The sequence below is a fragment of the Saccopteryx bilineata genome, chromosome X, assembly GCF_036850765.1.
Source record: "Saccopteryx bilineata isolate mSacBil1 chromosome X, mSacBil1_pri_phased_curated, whole genome shotgun sequence".
NCBI lineage: Eukaryota > Metazoa > Chordata > Mammalia > Chiroptera > Emballonuridae > Saccopteryx > Saccopteryx bilineata.
This window is the reverse complement of record NC_089502.1, coordinates 78,221,195-78,241,318: the sequence shown is the minus strand read 5'-3', so window position 1 is coordinate 78,241,318 and position 20,124 is coordinate 78,221,195. Positions and strand designations below refer to the sequence as shown.

Genomic DNA, 20,124 nt, shown 5'->3' with positions numbered 1-20,124 from the left:
GAGTAGGACTAGTTTGGAAATCAGTTTAACAGTGGGCATGGGGCCAGCGCCTTTGTCCAGGGACAGCATGCTGCCCTACAGGGGATAAGCACAATTCTCAGCTTCCTGCCAGGAAGGTGTGGGGGTGGGGAGAGAAGCCTGCAAGCCTGCTGTGGAGTCCAAATGCTTCCTGAGCCAGGCCAGGACAAAGCTGGCTTCTCAGTCTCCCATGCTCTCCAGCCAGCCACCTGCCTCCCCCCTGAGCTGCCAGCACCCATTCAAGTACCAACCTCCAACCTCCAACCCCAAGCAAATCACCTTGCAGTGGGTTGTTGTGCCCCAGCTCACCATTCCAGGCTCTTGGCTCTGCCTCCATGGCCGTCACCACTGCTGCCAGGGACCACAGCAGCTCTGGGACCACTGGGTTAACATGTCAAAGTTGAGTTAAGCCACAATGTGGGTTTCTCCCACCACACCCACTTCAGGGCTTTCCCCAGAGCCCCATTGCCACACTACTTTGTTTTTGAAAAAAGGAAATGGGGGCACTGGGTGTTGAGTACAATAAGAAGTACAACGAAAGGTTGTGAACAGAGGCAGCTCTGGAGGCAAAGAAAGGGGAACCTGTCACAGGCCCCAGATAATTGCCTTATGAGCACTCAAGGCTCTTTTCTTATTTCTGTGGCCAGCAGAGCTAGAGCCCACAAAGGGTAGAAGAGGAGTAGGGTCTTTTGTATCTGGGTCAGGGTTCTGCCCTGCACTGGGCCCGCATCCAGTGAGCTTATGGGAATCCACACACCAAGACCTGGAGAAGCCCCAGGAGTTGCCCATATTGTTGAAGCTGTGTTTTCTTGTCCTCGGGTTCTCCCTTCTAATCCATTCCTACCCACCAGAGAGACACACAGCTCAGGTGACATTTCAGATCTCTGTCTGCTAGATCTCTGCTCTCCAATACAGTAGCCACCAATCATACATGGCTCATGAGCAACTTGAAACTGGCTAGTCTGAATTAAAATGGACTGTAAGTGGAAAATGCATAACAAATTTTAGAGATTTAATATAAAACAAAATAATGTTATATCTCTCATTAATAATTTTTAGTGTTGGTTTTATATTGAAATACTTTTGGTTAGATAAAATATATTATTAAAATTAATTTCATCTCTTTTTTTAACTTTTTAAATGTGGTACTGAAAATAAGGGATCCTGGTGTAGAAATTGGCAAATCAGTGAATGAAATAAAATAGTTGAAAACAAACTAATGTATTATAGAAGGTCATTTACAGTATAATAAGGATAGCATTTCAAAGCAACAGGGGGAAATGTGGTTACTACTAGAATATTCAAAATTTTGTAAGTGACTTGCATTTACGTTTCACATTCTATTTCTATTGAATAGTACTGTGCTGGACTTTCAGTTTTACTTAAATGTCCATCAACAAGGATGGCTTCCACACACCACAGGACATCCATATGATGGGCTGCCATGCAGCTATTAGGAAAAATGAAGTAGATTTCTATCAGTAGCAATGAAAAAACATCAGAGAGTTATTGTTAAATTTAAGGGAAAAATGACAAGGAATGGGCCAGCATGTATAGTATGAGCTCACTGTGCATGCATATAAAAAGCACACATGTTCAGGCCCTGGCTGGTTGACTCAGTGGTAGAGCGTCGGCCTGGTGTGCAGGAGTCACGGGTTCGATTCCCGGCCAGGGCACACAGGAGAAGCACCCATCTGCATCTCCACCCCTCCCCCTCTCCTTCCTCTCTGTCTCTCTCTTCCCCTCCCGCAGCCGAGGCTCCACTGGAGCAAAGATGGCCCGGGCGCTGGGGATGGCTCCTCAGCCTCTGCCCCAGGTGCTAGAGTGGCTCTGGTTGCAACAGAGCGATGCCCCGGAGAGGCAGAGCATCGCCCCCTGGTGGGCAGAGCGTCGCCCCCTGGTGGGCGTGCCGGGTGGATCCCGGTTGGGCGCATGCGGGAGTCTGTCTGACTGTCTCTCCCCGTTTCTGGCTTCATAAAAATACAGAAAAAAAAAAAGAAAGCACACATGTTCACGTGGGCACAGAACAAGTCTGCAAGGACACACAAGTAACTGTTACCATAGGAGGGCTTTAAGAGTGAAGAACTCTGACTGGTCCTTTTCACTTTAAACCCTTCAGGATTACATGAAGTTTTAAAAAAATGTGTTATCTTTACAAATAGTAAAACTATTATATACATTTATATTTTACTTATGGGAATAAAGTTTATTATCATAGTTTATATATTAATATTAAACATTAATATTTTCAATAACAATTCAATTCCCATTATTCTTATCATAACTTTATTTTTCCTTGCAAACACCTCTTTCACCTTCTTTTTTCTTATTCTTTCATTTCTGCCCGCTTGTTTCCTCACTCTCTTTCCTCTCACCTTCAGAACAGCCTAGGATCTATGAATGTGGAGCCATTCTACTTGTGTCGGCTCCTTGCTCAGGTTGTACCTCAGGCTTTGGCATCTTCTGCTATGTCTCTCCTCCCACAGAAGAGGAGGGCTCTGGTGGAGTAATGGTCACCTATAGATACCATTATCTAAGATGGTCCTATGTCTTGTTGAGAGAAAAACCTACCTAATGGAAATACATCCTACCATTTTTCCCTAGCAAATTTGTCACATTCATATTAAGATAAGACAGCTAAAAAAGAGAAATATAACCACTTAGGAAAATGTGTGTGATTTTTTTTTTTCTTTCCTAGTTCAGGAAGGGGTAAAGGTTCAGTAAAATCAGTGGACTTTGGAGAGAAGGTTTGGTCCCAGTTTGGGAAACCAATTTAATTTGCCATCTACAGTTGAAAATCACTGAGAGGGTCAAGTGTTTTGAAAAGACAACTATAAAATTGGAGAAAGGAAAAAGGCTTCTGGGAAACAGGTATAACAAAAGATGTGTTTGCTCCAGGGCAGATGGGAACCTCTGTCCTTGGAGTTTAATTGAGAGAGGAAAAAAGACAAGAGTCTCAACCAATTGTGAAGCAGATAATAGCTTCTGAAGGGTAAGCCTGCAAAGACTGAGAAGTAAAAGCCTTGTTGAATGTGTGGGGGACAAGCGGTGTGGGAAAATACCAAATTTTCTCTTAACAACCATTCTCAGTATAAATGGAATAAATTGTTTCAATAAAGAAACACTTTGGGCCCTGGCCGGTTGGCTCAGCGGTAGAGCGTTGGCCTGGCGTACGGGGGACCCGGGTTCGATTCCCGGCCAGGGCACATAGGAGAAGCGCCCATTTGCTTCTCCACACCCCCCCTCCTTCCTCTCTGTCTCTCTCTTCCCCTCCCGCAGCCAGGGCTCCATTGGAGCGGAGATGGCCCGGGCGCTGGGGATGGATCCTTGGCCTCTGCCCCAGGCGGTGGAGTGGCTCTGGTCGCGGCAGAGCATCGCCCCCTGGTGGGCAGAGCGTTGCCCCTGGTGGGCGTGCCGGGTGGATCCCGGTCGGGCGCATGCGGGAGTCTGTCTGACTGTCTCTCCCCATTTCCAGCTTCAGAAAAATACAAAAAAGAAAAAAAAAAGAAAAAAAAAAGAAACACTTTGAATATCTATTGGAACATTTTTGTTTTTCATGGGGAGATCTGCCCTCTTCCACTCAAAAAAATTAAGAACCTGGCATGGAAAAAAATAGCAAAAACACCAGACTGTGAGCCAGGGCAGGCTCTGATCCTAAATTTGCAATATACGACAACAGATTATTGGTGTGAGAGTCCCTTGAAAACTACAAAATGTGGTTAACTATTGTTATGGAACTCAGCCTTGTCTTTGGCTCTTCCCATCTCCCCCTTCCTTTTGAGGACCTTTTGTCTTCCAGTGTCTCAGAACAAAAAAAATACTGAGCCAAAGGTTGGAAAAGAATTCAATTCAAAGAACATCTACACTGATCCCTGAAGAGACCACCAAGATTGAAGAATTTTTTTCAACATCTTAAGGTAATGGAACCTAAGCCAGAATGCCATGTATTTGGCTTTGTCGTTTACACAAAAGCTAAATTTTAAATACTAGACTCTTATTTAAATGTAAGTTGAGTGAACTGATTTGCAGACTCAAGAACTGGAACTGCACTGCTCACAGAAGAGAGAAGGGGAGAAATGTATCTTCCATAGGGTATCCCTCAGCAGCCTTGGGACCATCTTTGTGGTCTCAGTGGTCCATGTCCTGGGAACACAGTTCGCTAAGATACCTCCTGGCTTCTTCACTCCCAAATGTCACTCCATTATTAAGTTCTATTACTTCTACCTCCAAAATACGTTCAGAATCTGACCATTTCTCCTTGGCACTGCCACCATACAAGTTCAAGCTATCATTGCTGGCAGAAGTCTCCTAAGTGGCTTCTAATCTCTTCTCTAGCACTCTAAACAGCAGCCAGAGTAAGCTTTTAAAAAGAACAACTTTCTTCTGTCTCTCTCCTGCATGGATTTTGGATGGGTGAGGCTTTGGCTAATATCCGATGACTCCCTGGGCTGAAAACATCACACTAGCTGATACCTTGTTGCTTTTGTTCACCTCTATCTATATCCCCAGGACTGACCTCATGCCTGACATGTAGTACACACTTATTCGTTGAATGAAGGAATTAATTTTAACAAGTAAATTTGTGCAAGCTTAAAGGTAAACAATTTTTGATGCTCCAAATAACCCTTTCATAGGTATTATCGTTCTCATTTTACAGGTGAGAAAATTGAGGGTCTGAGCATTGTTCAAGGTGAGAGATTTAATGCAGACCATATTGAAACTCAGGTCTGTGAGAGTCAAAACCTATGCCTTTCTTGCTACACACCCTGGAGAGCTATACCCCCCTGTGCAGGGTCATCCCATCTGGTGACACTCTGATGTTTCTTGGCTGTATAAGGGGCCACTTGGATCAGACCTTTGGGGACCAAGGGGCATGCCGTGTGGGATTCCCTGCTAATCAGTGAGGTCTAAATCAGCCTTTCCTGGATGGTTTGAAGAGCTACTGTAACTACAGTGACCTGATTTTCTAAATCTAAAATCAGGATTCTTGGTGTGACAAAAAGAACCAAGTATTTGCAACTGGGACTTTTCTGGAAAATCCATGGCACAGAATTGCTGTACTCATAACACATGGCAGCTACATAATGAGCACTTCTCAGCTAATTCTGATCCAGCCACTCAGTTCATCACATCTCAAGAAGAGTCTTAGGAAAAAAACAAACAAAAACAACACCTATTTTCTGGGCCTCACATACACCAAATTCTTCCCAGCCACTGTTTATGTTTGTTAAATTACTTCCTTACTCTCTATCTTTTCTGTTAACCATTTAGCCCTGGTCTGCTACAAAGAGATTCTAGGTCCTATTTGCTGATAGATGCCATGAATGGTTGAAAGAAACAATAAGCAAAAAGTGCTTGGGGACCATGGCAACAGAGGCCATGGCAACAGAGCCAAGCACAGAGAACAGCCCTTCCTACCACTCCTAGTTTCAGTTTTAGAACAAGTGCTGCTGATAAGGCCTGATAACCCTATTGTGTTGCTTTATCAGGGCAACGCTGCTTGCAGGAGTCGTCACTGTAAAATTTCAGTTTCAGAGAGAGCTTTGCAATGCTGTTGCTTTGCTGCATGCATGTCAAAATGGTGGGCAAAGACTGTTGCCAAATCCAAGATTGGATCTAACATTTGCCTCAAGGACTCATCACACTCCAACGGAGTATACTCAGATGGGCAAGTAGGGTCCAGCATCAGAGTGATAATAGCAAACATTTGGTGGTCATCTTCTTGGTCCTGAAAGCCAAGAATCATAATGTCACCCGAGCAATCCACTCCAAGAGTTTATATAGGAGTCTGAGAGAGAAGGTTGTTCTCAGTGAATTGAAGTGTGACGTCCAGTGGTAGAATTCAGCCAGTTCACACCAGTTGAGCAGAACCAATACCTAAATTTTTGCTGAGTTTGGTGAACTGGTTGTTAAAATGGCACTTGTCATCAGGGTTCTCTCTAAGGTGGGCGCCTGGGCAGCCACCTAATGTGGAAATCACAAATTTATGTTCCTTACTCTTTTTTACGTTCATCTGTGCAACAGCGTATTCTAAGAGCCTGCAGTAATGTTCATTCTGTCCATAGGTGAAAAAAGTTGCAAGTGAGGACGCCAATCAAGAAGCATTATGGAAATATCTTAAATAACAGTTTTATTGGTTTTTGTCTGGTATTATTTAACATTTTTATTAATATTTAAAAACTCATACAATAATCTAGTTTTGTGTACCTCTTTTATTGTTTTTATTTAAGTATTAAATGCATAAAATAATAAACTACCTTTTGATATATATATATATATATATATATATATATATATATATATATGCTGTACTTGAACTGGTCATTAGGGCAGAGAACCAGTAGTTAAATTATTTGAATTCCACCACTGGGGAGGTCTCTTTCCATAGAGGTTATTAGCCTCTCTGATGAACTGGGGCCCCCTAAACATCAGATGGGATCTGGAGCCTCAGTTTCCTTATATGCAGAAAAAGAACAACAGGAATCTCTGCCCTGCTTTTCTTTTCTTCTTTTTAGATGATGGACTATTTCAAGCATACAGAAAAGAACTAGGAACAAACAAATTTTCCCATATTTTCCTCAGAACCTTTTTCTGAAAGAAATAAAATTTTACTGGTTCAGTTGAAGCCCCTTGTGTACCGCCTTAGTCCTGATACCCTCCCCCACAGAAGTAGCCACTCTTCTGAATTGGGTGTTCGGAATTTGCTAGCTTGTTTTTATTTTATTTTTATTTTTTTTACAGGGACAGAGAGAGAGTCAGATAGAGGGATAGATAGGGACAGACAGACAGGAACAGAGAGAGATGAGAAGCATCAATCATCAATTTTTCGTTGTGACACCATAGTTGTTCATTGATTGCTTTCTCATATGTGCCATGACCGCGGGCCTTCAGCAGACTGAGTAACCCCCCGCTTGATCCAGTGACCTTGGGTCCATGCTAGTGAGCTTTTTTGCTCAAGCCAGATGAGCCCATGCTCAAGCAGGCTATTCTGGGGTCTCGAACCTGGGTCCTTCCGCATCCCAGTCTGACGCTCTATCCACTGCGCCACCGCCTGGTCAGGCTGCTAGCTTGTTTTTAAATGTACTATGCCTATGCTTACAAACAACATGCAACATATAGCATTCTTTTGCATGTTCTTAAACTTTGTATTAATGATATCAAACTGTGCCTATCTTATTGTAATTTGCTTTCTTTGCTCAACATTAAGTTTGTGGGAAATAGTCATGTTGATGCAGGTAGCTCTATACACCAAATTCTTCAAACATTTTCATTCTGTGTAGTATTTCATTATTTTAATCTATAATGATTTTATTGATCTATTCTCAACTTTTTTGCTCTTGTAAACAAAGCTGTCATGAACATTCATGGTGTATGTACCATTGTTAACCGGTATGAAAGTTTCTCTAGGATATGTACCTAGGAATGCAAATGTTTAGGTAAAGGGTGGAAGTGTAAAATTTAAGACTTTTTGAGGGCAACATTCTGATATTTATCCAAAGTAACAATTTATACCCTATTTGATGTAGTAACTGTAACACTGATCACATATACACATACTGATAAATGTACAGGAATGTTTGCTATCCCACTGTTAGTAATAGGGTGAAGCTGGAAAAGTTCCCAATGTCCATAAGTGACAGCAAGATAGATGAATAACCTGTGGAACATCCCCCCATCCCCAGCAAGCAGTAAGAAGCAGACACTTTCTTACCTACTGTCTTGATTCCTGGACTAAAGAAAGAACGTTGCTCACAGCAAAGGGCCAGGTACCAGGAGGCGACTTGTAGCTACTTATACATTAGACGGAGATACTCTCACTACTGCCCATGGAGACCTGACTAGAAATCCCATGTCTGCAGGGAAGGTGCCTTTCCTGACAATCAATTCCAATAAAATAGAGAAATAATCCAGAGTGTAAATTAGAACTCAGGTTGTAGAGCTATCAGAAGAAGACAGAATTCATAAGTATTTAAAAAGAATGTTAACAAATTGATGAGGTGCTTTGCCTTCTCTCAAAGCTAAATGACAAGCAGAAAGAAAAGGTTCTTTCCTTTGGTGATGAATGTCAACAAGAAGTAATTGAGCTACCTGGCAGTGTTTGACTTGAGAAATTCATTTACTGGGAGCTTAATTGATAAAGGCAAATGTTTAACTTTAAAAAATATTAAAAATTACCTTTAAAAAGTTACTTTAATAATCACAATAGATAATACCTCTTGAACACTTTACATATGGACACTTTGCATTCTTTGTCTAGACTAATTTTTTCCCAACAACACTGCAAGATAGATATTATAAGGCCCTTTTTTTTTTTGATGAGGACATGGAGAGATCAAGGAAGTTGCCCCAAACTAAAGAATTAGTGACAGTCAGGATTGGAACTCAGTTCTGTATGATGACAAGGCCTGCATTCTTTTTTATATAATATGCTGCACATTTACATTTGGAGACAGAAGTATATAAGAAAGCCAGGTAATTAATTTGCTAAGTTTGGCCTTAAGCTTAATGTATCAGAATGGACTCCTACAATGCTCCGCATGCCTGCCTCACCCATAAACCTCTTCTGAACAAAGTAGACAGAAATGATCCCTTGAATCTGGATTACTATTTACTCATTCAAAATTTTCTGAATGGCTACTTTGTGCCAAGCACTGTTTTTTTTTTTGTTTTTTTTTTGGTCAAAGATGAACGGACTAGGGAGCCTGTGCCTGAGTTAAAGGTAGCCATCTTCCAGCTAAGTCTGATGAATGTTCAGCAATGAGGGCCAAGACTGACAGAAATGTTCCAGACTGCAGTGAGACCAACTTACCCAAAGAGAGTTCTTTGCTGGGGAATGCAATGTGGCATATACATACAAAGGAGCATATGCAATGGAATGGCTCAGAAGCCAGGAGTGGCCCAGGGAGACAGCAGTAAGCAGAAGCCATAGGGAGTGGGCAGCAAGAGAGCCCATGTCGGAGAGAAGTTAAGTGGAAAAAGTGGCAGACACTTTGCTGGTCTTGTCTAGCACTCAGTTGTAAAGAGTAATGGCTGCCAGGGATGGTGTCCTGTCCTTCATTCATGCGTGAATGCTGACATTCATGCCCTGCCACCTAAGGAAACTGAAGCACACCCATGTTCTTGCAACCTGAAAGAGGCCAACTAACTTGCAGTCTTTGGAAACTCAGACCACAGAAAAGCTGTGCTTTACAAAACCCAGGCTTACACTTCTGAACCTGGGTGTTAAGGTTCATTCCACCCTCTTTGTGTCTCTGTGTGTGTGTGTATGTGTGTGTGTGTGTGTGTGTATGTATGTGTGTACAATGGGTGAAAATACATTTTGCTGGAGGCCCCACTCTTTAGCAGCATGGCATCTAGCCATCACTAAGTCCTGGCTGGTGCACAAAAAAGGACCAAAGAGGTTCTGTGTGAAAGCTGGAAGAGGGTGGCAAAAACCAAAGGTATCTCTTTTGGCAGTCAAGGAACTAGACCACATGGATTTGTGGGGTCAGGAGTAATTCTTGGGTGTCAGTGGATACCTAAATTCTTAAGGAAACAATGTTTGTAGGTTACATGCACCCCTGGGTTGTTATGGGATCCTCAACTATATACCCATGGGAAACAACTGGGCAATGTCTGCTTTCCCTGGCTACATTTCCACCCCAACACCTTTCATCTTATTCCACCAGCACAGATGAAAAAGTTGTATTACTTGCCATGATGAGGAGAGAGGGCATGGAGGAACAAGCCCTCTTATATATGGCTAGTGGGGCAACTTCTTTGGAGGGCAATTGGCATTATCTGTCAAAAATTCAAATGCACGTTCCTTTCTACTCAATAATTCCACCTCTAAGCATTTATATTAGAGATAAACTGCACATGAAGATACATTTAGTCCTATGTGTAATGGCAGAATACTGGCAATAATCACTTTCAATAGAAGATAGGTGAAATAAATTGTGCCCTCAAAAAAAGTCTTAAATTTTACACTTCTACCCTTTACCTAAACATTTGCATTCCTAAGTACATATCCTAGAGAAACTTTCATACCGGTTAACAATAGTACATACACCATGAATGTTCATGACAGCTTTGTTTACAAGAGCAAAAAAGTTAAGAATAGATCAATAAAATCACTATAGATTAAAATAATGAAATACTACACAGAATGAAAATGTTTGAAGAATTTGGTGTATAGAGCTACCTGCATACATGCATATACTCTCACAGACTTTTGTATATGCACACATCGTACATCATACCTGGAAGGACACACAAGAAATTGATGGTTACCTCTTAACAGAGAAACTGCTAAAGTGGAGGTAGGGGGAGAAGGATAGGCCGGGGGTTTACTTTCTTCAGTAAATACTCTTTTATACTGTTAAATTTCTTTTGCTACATGCATATATTACTTCAAAGACATTAAAGATAAATTAATTGCAAGTCTTCATCAAAAGGAGATTGGTTAAATAAATTGTGGTATATCCTTACTGAAGAACACTCAGTAAGAATACTGAGATATTTTGCCATACAAATATTTCCATAGACATACTGAGTTAAAAAAATCAAGACTGTACAAAATGTATAATAGAACCATTTTTGTAAAAATATGTACACACACAAATAGGCATATTCATTGGAAAAGATCTGAAATGAGTCAGAGTATGCTAATAACAGTTTGTAGTCTTTGTAAGCTACTGAAGTTGGGGGGGAGGGATATGGAAGCGGGAGGAGTGAAAGGTGGACTTTCATGTTTTAGTCTAAATACTTGTTGATTTTTTTTGTTTAATGGGTCTGTAGTTTATTTTGTAATAAAAACACATAACTGGTAAATAAGTTATAAAAAAACGAGTAGTCCAATCTACATTCTAAAATTTGCTTTCAGCCCGATCTGTGGTTGCGCAGCGGATCAAGTGTCGACCTGGAATGCTGAGGTTGCTGGTTTGAAACCCTGGGCTTGCTGTATGGGAGTTTCTTTCTGCTCCTCCCCCTTCTCTCTCTCTCTCTCTCTCTCTCTCTCTCTCTCTCTCTCCTCTCTCCTTGCTAAATATAAATAAATAAAAATCTAAAAAAAATTTTTTAAATTTGTTTCCTTCACACACACCTCTGTTCAAGAGCCATGGGTGACTTCTTGCAGCTAGAAGGCCCAACACCTCAGCCTAGTCCTGGAGGCCTCACTTGGGCATTTTCCCACAGTTGCTTCTCACTTTCCTCTGTGCCGCCCAACTGGCCTCCTCACCAGCCCCAAGCAGGTGTTCATCTTTCTTCCCTTATTCAATTTGCCTCTTTCATGTTCTATATCTAGATCTGCCACCCCTTTCTTTACCCTTTATTGAACTTCTGCTTCATGACCCATCTAAGCAAGACTTCTGGAATCCTTCTGCCCATTAGTAAGTGAATATCACAAGAACTCTTTGGACTTGGAAAACTGCCTTTGTGATATTTTTTATTTGACCACCTTCTATTATTATTTAATATTTATGGAATCATTTAACTAAAATATGGATATCATTTCCTTGTTTACAAAGCATTTACACAACTCTCTTTATTGTAGCTTCCTATCCACTCTATGAAGTAAACAAGGTAGGTATTATCATTATTATTTTCATTTCATTGATGAGGAAACGAGGGGTAGGGAGGCTTCTTATTCAAAGTAACACAAGTAGTGTTGACCCTGAGAAAGAAGATACCTACTGAGAAGTGCTCATGGTGGCTAACTGAACTCAAAAACAAAACAAAACAAAAGCAAATATCCATTTCTGTACAGGACCCTCTCACACAAACTGCATTTCAGGGAGAAGCCTGCACTGAACTACCCACTTCTACATTGAACTGCCTGCCTGCACTTTCTGACATCTGAGCCAGCCCTTATAAAGGACTTCCTGGAATCCTATTTCAATCAATAGGACTGAGGCTTTCCCCATTCAATTGGAGTTAGGCAGTTCTGATCAACCACAGAGACTCTATTCTGACCAATCAGGTAGTGCCTTTTGGATCAATGGAATGTGAGGATTTGGAGTCCTCATTTGCATGAGATCAGAACAACCAGAGACCAGGGGCAGGGATTTCTGTCTACATAAGCCATCTGTCCTCGGGCTCTGAGAGTGCACTTTCCCTTTCCACCAAAGACTACAGACGATGTTTCCCTGGCTGAGCTGAAACACCAAAGGTATCTTTCAAGAGCAGAGCAGCACAGTCCAAAGCAAACTGGCAGACCGTGGAGAAGCAGAGCAGAGTTTTCTAGCCAGAGAGGAGCCTTGGCCCTACAACTACCTCACAGTTATGCTGTACACTATCACCATTGAACTGTTTGCACTGAATAAAGTTTCCTTCTTCACTGAACCCTAAATTGGGGGTTCCTTTTGGCAGCTGAATTGGCGCCAATGACCTTCGGTTGACAGTAGAAAGTGACCAAGAGGGAGCTAGGTCTTCTGGACTCACTTAGAACATCTGCTTTTGTCCTCCAAGCCAGAATACAAGTCCCTGGAGAACAGGGAATGCACTTTCAATGTTTCTGTGAACACTTAAAGTACAAGGGAAAGCCATTAGCTAAAGACAAGACACTCAGTCAACCAAAGGCTATATGTGGTGGGGACCTGACAAATGCTTAGGTCAGTGCTGCGTGCTGGAGGGACACCAAAGCTGTCCTCAGAAAACTTACCATGTTCAACTGAGGCCAAACATGCTAAACAATTAGACCATAATCAAGTATGAAATAAACATTTGAGGTGGTACACAGATGAACTTTTAAAAAATACAATATCAAACCTGCAGCTTTGGGCAAGTAAAAATATTTAAAAGGCATAGAATTTTTTAAAATTAGAAAATAAGGCCCTGGCCAGTTGGCTCAGCGGTAGAGCGTCAGCCTGGCATGCGGGGGACCCGGGTTCAATTCCTGGCCAGGGCACATAGGAGAAGCGCCCATTTGCTTCTCCACCCCCCTCCTTCCTCTCTGTCTCTCTCTTCCCCTCCCGCAGCCAAGGCTCCATTGGAGCAAAGATGGCCCAGGCGCTGGGGATGGCTCCTTGGCCTCTGCCCCAGGCGCTAGAGTGGCTCTGGTCGCAGTAGAGCGACGCCCCGGAGGGGCAGAGCATTGCCCCCTGGTGGGCAGAGCGTTGCCCCTGGTGGGCGTGCCAGGTGGATCCCGGTCGGGCGCATGCGGGAGTCTGTCTGGCTGTTTCTCCCCGTTTCCAGCTTCAGAAAAATACAAAAAAAAAAAAAAAAATAGAAAACAGTACAGATAAACAAAATTTGTGACAGTGGTACACAGATAATTGAACTTTGGGAAGCAGTGTCATAAGCCCATTAGTATAAGAGATTGGCGAGGGCCACAGAGTATCTGCCTGAGCAAAGGTCTGAAACACAGCAAGGAGTTAGGAGAGACCAACCTGGTTGGGACTGAAAGCAATGAGACTTAAAAGCTTTTGAAATGTCTAACCAGGCAATATTCCAAAGGCTTTTGCAAGCCAGTCAAGGAAGTGTGGGCTATATCAGGAGTCATTTCAATTGTTTGTGTGGGAGAAACACAATGAAGTGGTGCTTTGAAAGATCAGTATGGTGGTAACTGAAGTGGGCCTGCCAAAGGGCCCAGAATTACTACTTGCTGGGTTCCACACAGAAGATGCCACCAAGATATTTATGCCATATGAGAGTTGACCTTGAAATTAAAGCTAAAGTGTTTTCATGGACATCCACATGGGAATTGTGGTTTGTTGTGTATTATTATTTGAGATGTTGTGAAAAATTATTGAAAACTTGATAAGAAATAAAGATTACTGAGTTCATTTTCAAGAACATATGGGAGCATCACCCATGTGGTTGCTTGACTATTCATTATTGATTAAGGCCCACTATAAAGTTAAAAGTAAAATAGTAGAAGATTGATAAGTTGCAAATGATTTTTGTCTGGTAAAAATAAAACTTATCTTCTGTACAGTAGGAAAGATAGAACCAAAGGTTACAGTCTTATTACCCTATACAACTACCCAGTTTTATATTCAACTTTTAAAAAGTCTTATTCCAGCATTATTCAAAATTTCTCATATCTTTTTTTCTCTCTCCTTTTTTTCCACTATTTTTTATTGTGGTAAAATATATCTAACATAAAATTTGCTATTTTAATCATATTAAGTGTACAATTCAATGACATTAATTATGTTCACAATGTTGTACAACCATCTCCACTATCCATCTCCAAAATTTTTTATCACTCTAAACAGAAACATTAACCAGTAATTTCCCATACTCACCCTCCTCTTAGCCCTTCCAGTCCACTTTCTGTACCTATGAATTTGCTTACTCTAGATTTCCTAGAAGTAGAAACATACACTACTTGTTCTTTGTGACTGGCTTCTTTTGCTTAACATCATGTTTTCAAGGTTCATCCATGTTGTAGCATGGATTAGAACTCAGTCCCTTTTATAGCTGAATGATATGCCATTGTATGAGTCCAGTATATTTTGCTTATTCATTCATCTGTTCATGGATATTTGGGTTATTTCATCATTCTGGCTATTATGAATAGTGCTGCTATGAAAATTCATGTACAAGTTTCTGTTCAAGTACCTTTTTTCACTACTTTTGGATCTATACCCAAAAAGTGGAACTGCTGGGTTATATGGCAATTCTAATGTTTAACTTTTTTTTTTTTGTATTTTTCTGAAGTTGAAAATGGGCAGGCAATCAAACAGACTCCCGCATGCACCCAACCGGGATCCACCCAGCATGCCCACCAGGGGGTGATGCTCTGCCCATCTGGGGGGTTGCTCTGTTGCAACCAGAGCCATTCTAGCGCCTGAGGCAGAAGCCACAGAGCCATCCTCAGTGCCCGGGCCGGGAATTGAACCCGGGACTCCTGCACACCAGGCCGAAGCTCTACCACTGAGCCAATCGGCCAGGGCCTAATGTTTAACTTTTTGAGGAAACTGCCAGACTCTCATGTTTTTTTTAAAACCAGCTTCACCACAATGCTGGTTCCCTCATCAATGAGTTAAATAAATCTTTGATATGTGATCATTATATATTTCAATAAGGGTAGTGTTTTTAACTTTTTGAAAATGACACTTTGATAAGGGTGATTCATTTACTTTGCAAATCTTTAAAGAAGAAAGTTGACCCCTGCACCTCACTTTGGCTCCCATTGCTTATTATAAGCTCTTTATAAAGAAGTCAAGGAAATGAGTAGAAATGAAGCTTAACCCATGAGGCCAGCATGATACTTTGGTACTTATGAAAAAGAGATATTTGGTACTTATTCCTGTCTTGTGATAGGGAAGACAAATGAAGTCATAGAAGACTAAGCATAGACACAGAGTGTGTACTTCTTTGTTTTCTCTGGGAACATATGATGACTTCTCCAGATCACTGTGGGACTAGACAAACTACAATGGACCCTATTGGAAAAGATACTAGAATTTTTTTTTTTCTAAGAGAGAGAGATGGGAAGGGAAAGAGTTGCGACACTTAAGTTGTCCACTGATTGTTTTTCATATGTGCCTTGACTAACGGGCTACAGCCAAAGCAGTAACCCTTCGCTCAAGCCAGTGACCTTTGGGCTCCAGCCAGCAACCATGGGGTCATGTCAATGATCCCACGCTCAAACCTGTGACCCCCACCCAAGCTGGTGAGCCCAGGTTCAAACCAGATGATCCTATGCTTAAGCCAGCAACCTCAGTGTTTCGAACCTGAAACCTCAGTGTCCCAGGTCAATGCTCTAGATACACTGCATCACCATCGATCAGGTCAGACACTAACATCCTTTCTGTGAACCTCAAAATTTGCCTTCATTGGCATTTGACAGGAAATATTTTAGGCAGAGGTGTTCTTGGTTTCAAACCAAGAAAGTTTTGCCTTTTTGATTAAGGCTGAAATTTAAAAAACAAAAAACACATTTTCACCCTCACAGCTCAAAAGAAACTAACAGGATTTTTTATCACAATTTTCTCACATTTGAGACAAAGCTATGAAAGAACAGATGAGTGTAATAGAAGAATTTCACAGGTGGTTAAAAATGTGTAGAAAAGAAAAACAGAATAAAAAAGAATGTCTCTGCTATAAATGTGGTCAGAATATATCTACTGATATTTGTGAAAGCATATCAGGCACATTATGAAAGTAAAGGTAAAAACCTGCTTTTTTTCTGAAATTCCTTTTTTTTTTCTCCCTCACAGGACTGTAACAAGATGAAATATATGTAACAGGCACTTTGCAAATCGTAAAGGACTGCTTTGAGACGGGCTGGGAGGTACATGGAGAGGACATGGACTATGAAGCCCGAGGACCATGATCGGGACTAGCCTGGTTTGGTGGTTCAAACCAGCAATGAGATCTAAAGCAAATCCTTGTGCCTCAGTTTTCCTATATGCAGAGTGAGCACAAATAATTAGTGCCTCACAGGGTTGTTGGAGGGTCGTATCATGGGTCTCCAAGAGAAACAAGAACAAAGTGCTGTGGAAGCATGGTCTTTGGTATGCTCTCTATTATTCTGGAATAGTCTCTTTACTATCAGTTAATAGTCAAGTTAATTATACCAGAAGTTCCCTGGGACTTGTTTTCTTCTGTATTGTCCTTGCCTTTAAGCACAGTGCTTAGAACACCATGCTCAGCCATTCATTCTTTTAACAAATATTTATTATGCTCTTCCAGCCAACAACTCTTGGGACCACATTCTGCCCTCCAAACTTCCCTCCCTCTTCAGCATTTAAGCCCCGGGGTTCTGAGGAGGATCTTGTGGCCGACTGAGTGCTGCTGGTTGATAGTCCTCTTGGGTAATTGTCCAGTGCCTCCTCAGAAGCCACAGCCTCACCTGAAGCCATGCACGTTCCCTGGGGGCATCTGAATCTAATGACTGGTCCATGTGGAGTACCAATGTCTGGTCCCCTCATCGTAATTCAGAGCAACTGTGAAGAGTCAACCCAACTTCAGAGCTCTTCATGGGTCAGCTGAGGTTGTCCTTAGCATGGTGTTGCAGCCCAATTTCTCTTTCAAACCAATTCTACCTCCTTCCCTTACACCCCAGGTGCTGATCCTAACGGCACCCCAATTTCCTTCATGTGACCTGCAACACCCCCCCCCCGGGGCAATCCCCAAGCTGGTTTTGTAACCTGTGTAGGCTCTGATTCAGCATTTAGGAATCCTCCATTCCAAATGATCCCAGGAACTGCAAGTCCTCCAGGGCCCAGTGACTGTGCACAGGCTTTGCTCACAGTTACATTTTATTCCCCTCTCTCTCTTTCTCTCTCCCCCTCTCTCTTGCTCATTGTTCTTATCACATGCATTTAGAACCAAAAATGTGGAAAATATAGGCCTATAAGTAAATAATTATAGCAATGGAAAGACAGTATGAGAGAAAAAAATGAACCTTGTGCTTAGCTGAAAGAAAGCTTACTAGAAGAAGGGCCCTTTAAACTGAGTCTTAAAGGATGAGTTGGGGTTTGATGGGTGGACAAGGGATGCAGGGTAGACATTCCAGAGAGAGGGTACAGCATGCTGAAAAACTGGTGGGCCTGACAGGGTATAGGGTGTGAGAGGAAGGAGAAGAGACAATGAAGCATGGAACACTAGCAGGGCAGAGCGTGTAGAGCCTTATAGGCCACGCTGAAGAACTTGATGCTGAACCAAGGTCATTTTTCAGCATTGTCCAAATTTCACCCATTTCAGTACCACTTTGAGGAGTTTTGCTATATCTGGGCCCCACTGGTTCTATTTATTATTCACTTCATCTTTTGCTTGAAATGAAAAATTTTCCCTAAATTTATGTTAAAATAAAATTTGTATTTCAACAAAAACCAAAACAAAAAGAGTATCTTTTGCCAGAAATAGGATGTAACTGTAAAAATAAACACAATGGAAACAGAACAGAGTAATTAAATTCTATGTAGATATCACTGTCTGTCAATGTTTTTGAGCCTGAGGCCTGCTCTAACTCTGTTCCAAAATATTAGCACGCATTATAGAGGTTGAAGAAGAATAGCACCATGCTGAGACTTTCTTCTTGATGTAATCAGAAAGCTGGAAGGAGAAGGAAGTAAGAATCATTTTCTCACCATGTAATTCAGTGTTCTTTAAAGTTTGTACCAAGTTCCATTAAGATAATCTTGGAGTTCCCCTCCCTACCATACCGCTGACTGTGAGAGCAGTTAGTTAACAATAAAGTGTGCTTCAAATGTGGCTGTTACTACTGCTGCAGTGCTTGGTCCATTGGCTCAGGGGCAGTAATTTCTACATGGCTGTCCTTTCTTTGGCTCAGTGAAGCTTTCCAAACCACTGTCTGTGGAGACCCTCACGTCCCACATTGTGGGGGAGAAAGCAACAAGGGTGGGCTGGGGGGCAGAACCTTGAGAATACCAGGCTCTTAGAACTGCAATGGACCTTACGGAATGTCCTCTCTTCTCACGTTATAGCTGGGGAAACTGGGACCACAGGAGAGAAATGACTTGTCTATGGCCACAGGGGGTCTGGGGGACAGACAGAGGAAAAAAAGAGTAGAATAGCTAATTGTTTCAGGCTACTGGTCCCAGTATTTGCCATCTGTGAGGCAGAATAGAATAGAATATGGGAACAGAGGTGGCGAGAAGTCAGTCCTTTAGGTCTGATAGCACAGGGGCACTGTCAAAACATCAACCTTTTCAGCTGGGTTCCTCAGCTAGGCCAGAGGTCAAGGTGGGCCTGGGGCCTGGGTGATGATGGGCAGTGAGGAAGGAGCTTGCAAGGGACTCAAGTATTTGCAAAAGATACTCAAAGAAGTGAGGGAGACCAGTGCAACAGAATTGCTCCAAAGAGCAGTGCTAACTCAGCCAGGATATCCTGGGACTATTCAAAGCAACCCGGCTTTAGAATTTGCCACACTTGGGTTTATTCTTGGTTCTATCACCTTCTAGCTGTGTATGGCTCTGGATAAGTCACTGGACTGTGCTGAGCCGCAGTCTCCTCATTGCAGTATGATTTGAGCCACCTCCTAGGATTGTTCTGAAGACCACAAGGGACAGTATGTGCAAATTTCACATACAGGGCTTTTAATCACACATAGTGTCACTCCCCACCCCCACCCCAGACATCTGTTTATACATTTTCTTCTTTCCTGGCTCCCCCCACCTGCAGCCCAGATTCACAGCCAACACCTCTGGGTCTTGTGTTCTGTCCTATTCTTGTGCTCACCTGGTTGTCCCACTTATCCAGCTATGGGGTTCATAAGGAGTCTTTCAAGTATTTGCAGATAAGAAAGCTGAATGGGGCATGCTCCACGGGGTGGAACAGGAACCTCATTCACCTAGAGGCAGAGGGCAGGTCAAGCAGCGGAAGTTGCAGGGAGAGGAAGGCTTTGGCCTGGGAGAGAACAAAGAAAAAGCTCTGGTCTCCTGTGGCATTAGAAGGCAGTGCCTGAAGCAAGTTCCTTCATTAAAAGCTACCAGGTGGAAGAAATATAGCCCTTTCCAGTTGTCTAAGACATAGATTTATGAAATGTCAGAGCTGTGTTAAAGTGAGAGAAGATTTTTATCTCTGCTCTGTTTTTAGAGAGTAGAAACGATGATAAAGAAGAGAAAGAAACTTGGAATTTCACCAGTGAGTGGTGGGTGGCCATTGGAGGATTTTGAGCTGCCAGGTCTGTTTTTAAAGTCTTGCTCTGGTTAAAGAGTAGAAACTGGGCTGGATAGGGGCAAGAGTGTGAGCAGGGAGCCCAGTCAGAGGAAGAGAGATGGAGGTGCAAAGCCAGGATGCTAGCTGTGGAGGTAGAAGGAGGGAGCTGACTGCAAGGTAGATTGGGTCTGCATCCCAAGTGAGGGTGACATCTCCTTCCTCCCTCTCTTCTTAGAAGATGAAAGCTAGCTTCCACTTGCCCTGGTCTTCTCAGGGCTTGCCCTGTAACTATGGGAAAGATAACCTGCCCAAAGACACCCAGATCCTTCAAGGCAGCCTGTGGAGAGTCTCTTAGAAAGTTTCTCCTTGTCCATAAGCTCCAGTTCTGCAGCCTGAGCACCCGTCAGACTTCATCAATTCTCTTCATCCTGTGACAGACCCTCAAAGACCACATTCTTCTGATTATTCTCCATGCCAAATAGCATGTGGTGCTCACAGTATTTAGTTCTCAGTCCCAATGCTTTGCTTTTCAAACTACTTTAGCTCATAAAC

The 20,124-nt window shown here is 42.3% G+C and overlaps 1 protein-coding gene across 4 annotated transcripts in view; it reads right to left on the bottom strand.

Annotated features, from left to right (window-relative positions):
• The window catches only part of NHSL2 (NHS like 2), a 313,489-nt gene that overhangs the window by 54,545 nt on the left and 238,820 nt on the right, over positions 1-20,124 (bottom strand). The window lies entirely within an intron of this gene.